This window comes from Pinus tabuliformis, chromosome 3_2 (genome assembly GCF_031772625.1).
Source record: "Pinus tabuliformis cultivar Carrire ecotype Pingquan chromosome 3_2, CPIR1, whole genome shotgun sequence".
Taxonomy (NCBI): Eukaryota; Viridiplantae; Streptophyta; class Pinopsida; order Pinales; family Pinaceae; genus Pinus; species Pinus tabuliformis.
In genome coordinates, this window is record NC_142302.1 from 267,738,367 (window position 1) to 267,742,532 (window position 4,166).

Sequence of the window (4,166 nt, forward strand, 5' to 3'; positions counted from 1 at the left end):
ACATAGTAGAATGATGGTATCATAAGTATATGCACCCAAATTAAGGATGAAAATATCAAAATAAAAATATTTTCAAGTGGTTTACTATCATTTTATAATGACAAAATTAAATTTGATGACCCTGAGACTTAAATGAAGCTATGAGGAAGGCATAGTGCCTTTGGGAACAAAACAAAAATAACCTAGCCTATCAAAAAACTTGGGATGACAATAAGAGAGCCAAGGTGGAGAAAAGGAAGAGGAGATATAAAGCACCTTTTTTCAAGAGCAACTCTCAAGCAAATTATCAAACTCAACCGACCCAAAGTGAACTAAGGATAGATGATTCATTGGGAAAAAGCCCAAGATTTCAACCCACCAAGTATGGGGGTTATGAGGGAGAGTACATGTATAAAGACTACCCTAACAAAAGAGACAAAGTCAAGATTGTACACCGTATTCAAGGAACCGATATAGTGGAGGACATGGTCATAAGCGTGCCCATAATTTATGCAACATTGGACAATGTGACATCCCTTGTGGTTAACCCCTCTTGTACACATTATTATGATTTGTATTCATGTAAATAATGTGGAAATTTAATACAAAAATTGGTTGAGGAGAGGACATAGATTCAGAGCTTGAGTGGGGAAGTTGCTAGGGGAATTGCTTGGGGAAATGACTAAACTCAAGTGCAATTAAAAGTCACATATCTTCTTATAAGAAATTGTAGACAAGGCAGTACATGCATCGAAAGAGAATGGGCTCCTACATAAATTAAAATACAAACCCTATACAAGCATTTTTATGATGGCATGGGCACTTGCGCACGAGGACAAAGGCAATATTGTTCTCATGGAAGGAGTTGGTGTGGTCAACACACAAGGGGGTGCTGTAGCTTTTTCTTGTCAAAGAAAGGCTACAATTTTTTTTCGAAATTTGCTGATCAATTTTCTGGCTAAATTTTTAGACATATGCAATTTTTTTGAGCAGAAAGGTTCCTATATCAATTGTTGGGTTAATTTTTATTATTGATTTTAGTTTTTAAATAAATTTAATTTTATATTAATTTTATATTTTACGAATTACTTTATTTAAAATATTATTTTATTATTAAAATTTTGGTTTTTGAGGTCCTAATCCCCAAGATTATTAAGGGTTCAATGTATTGTGCATTATGCGTTGACAAAGAGTCAAAGCGGTGACACATATAAGCACCAAAATAATACTTCCTTTATATAATGTGGGTTTTTTTCTTCTATGAATATAAAAGAGAAATATTCGAAATTGACCGAGCACCATATCCAAAGTTGAAATCACAACCATTTATGTGAAGGGAAAGGCACCAAGGATAATTTCAAGGTTTATTTTCGTAGCATAAAAGAAAATTTATGGCCAATGGATTGGTGATTTCTCTGTGTTTGATACCAGAGAGTTTAACCACCCGAATTTTGTTTTAATGATTAGATTGTCCATGGTGTGCAAGTGTCAATGTCGATTAGTTAGTTTGTGGGTAAATCACACTTGTTCAACGCTATAGTTTCACCAAACAACACCATGTGGTCAACTTTGTAATGGGTAAAAATTCTTATTAATGTTTTAGCAAATACTGCTAGATCTCTTCAAAATGGTGAATGATTGTCAAGGAAAGTTGAATTGTGGGTCTACTTACAACTTATTTGCATGCAGATAGCTCGTTTTATAAAGCGCGCACGTTTGAAGGCTTATCATCACATTCTAGGAAATCAATGGCTACAATTGAGTTCCCACGTCCGAATTTTAATAGATGGGGGGGGGGGGGTTCACAATTGGTAGTTTGTTAAAACCACCATGACATACGTGGTAGCTCCATATGCATTGCGACGTCCCCCAACGAAATACCACTTACCATCAGCTCCACCCCCGGCAACCCATAAATGGTTTCTACCATTTAAATCCCTTTGGCTAAATTATTATTCCTTCCACCATTTTAACCTTACTTAAATGTTGTATCATCGCAACCATTTGCATTATTGTGCTTATTTCAATTGAAAGCAGAGGCAAAGGTTCATACAACATAGTCAGAGTCAGGGTGAACAATTACTAAATTTAGTTGTAGAGCCTGTCTTTAAGGGTAAGATCATTTTGTTTTCATCTTCGGAGAATCAACAGTGTCGAGCTGTTAGATCCTTCTTAAGACAAAAGGGCCTCAAATTTGTCAAAATCAATATTAACATTTGTCTTGGCAGAAAGGCAGAGATAGAAAGAATAACAGGTTCTTCATCTATTCCAAAGATTTTCTTCAATGACATGTGCTTAGGAAGGATAAATGAAGAGTTTGGAAAAATCAATGAGAAGATCAAGGTAGTGGTTGAAGTCGAGGCTCCTCTTATGACCCCTGTGCCACCATCTAAAGGGGAAGATGATTTCAAAAACAATAGGATGGTGGATGAGTTTTCTAATGTTGTGACAAAACTCAGAGAAGCAGTGATTGTTAAGGTAGGTTTTATAAAATGTGGATGTTTTCCAAATTCTTTGTTGGATAAGAAGCAATGGATTTCTTGTCAGAGGATCAGTTGTTGGAGAGGGATGAGGTAATTGAATTCGAAATAAAACTTGCCTCAAAGCATTTTTTGCACCATGTTCTAGATGAAAATGTATTTAAATATGGGAATCATCCTTATCGTTTCATGGAACATGATCTAGTTGTTACCGCCAAGTACTATAATTTTACTAGATGTACAAATGTCAGAAGCCCAAACTCCCAACAGAAATTGCAGCTAGACTACGGATCTTGACCCAAGCAATTTATGAAGCTTATATATCTGATGATGGCATTCATTCAATTGTGTTGTGGGGTTACTTTAATGGAGCTCTTGAGTAGAGAATATTTTTTTGGTGATTTTAAATATCTCATTGGTGGCTATTCTTAATCACTCTCGACCATTCAAAATGAGATTTTGCATAGCAACAAAAGACCTCCTTAAAAATTTCATAAAGCCTTTTGGGTTAAAAGACAACCACATAGAGGTTGCTTTGCGAGAACCAAAATTTTTGGTTCATTTTGCCTTAATGTGTGGTTTGAGATCAAGCCCTGGCATCATATGCAATTCACGAGAGTATTGATGGAGAATTAAGACTAGAATGGAAGGATATATATATATATACACACACACACATTATGAGTTGGTACAATGTATACTTTGGTAAAAACGAAACAGAAGTCATGAAATTGGTAGCAAACTAAATGGAGCCCTCCAAGTCAGAACAAGTATTGGAATTATTGAATAGTAATCAATTGAAGGTCAAATACCAGAATTATGATTGGGCTTGGAATTGCTAAGTCCAATGTTATGTCATGCTCTTAATCAATGTGGAGAATTCGATAATTCTGATCTTCTAATCACGTTAATGAAAATACGAAGTTAGAAGAGATTTTGTGGTGGATTTGTTGAATTAGATGGATTCAAATTCATTTTAAGCATCAGGGAGTTATCTTAATTTTTACAAAGCTGTCTTAGATATGGATAACAACATAAATGAGCACTTGTTAGAACTAGTAAGTACTCAAAGTTAGGCGTACAATTAAAGCAAAAGGGTTGGAAACTTTGCTTGATCACGAATGCAACAAAGACAGAAATTAGTTGCCTTCAGCTACAACACAGAATAAAATTAAAGAATCTAATGATTGAGGAAGTTATACTCAATAATCAAGATTCCAAGTAATCATTTTGGTATATGAAGGTAGCTAAATCCAAAGACATATTTGATAATTGCAAATAGATGGCATAAATTCAGTAACCAAGAACCATTTGCAGATTTCAAGTATGAATATAAGTGTTCAAATCTTGACACCTGGAAACAATTAGCAGTTGCATCCCATCCAAGATTAGATATGTTGAAACCATTTAGCAATTTCAATGTATTTTTTGAACATTCATGGGGGATTTTTAGTAGAAACTGAGCATTTGGAAACATCAATTTTTCCCGAGCAATCAGAGCATTCACGTGGCAAATTTCAATAATCAAAGATATATTATGACAAAGCACCCAAAGGAAAATTTGAGGCAGAAAATCAACAGTCAATTAACCAATCCTAGATTCAAAGTGATGAATCAACTGTCCAAAGGCCACATGGGACAGTCAATGACAAATGGCAGTTTTTGAGCATTTTTATTCCAAATGGATTTGACTTATCTCTAAACATT

At 34.8% G+C, this 4,166-nt stretch overlaps 1 pseudogene; it reads left to right on the top strand.

Annotated features, from left to right (window-relative positions):
- Positions 1–789: 789 nt before the first annotated feature.
- On the top strand, positions 790–2,945 carry LOC149180684 (uncharacterized; annotated as a pseudogene).
- Positions 2,946–4,166: the final 1,221 nt, after the last annotated feature.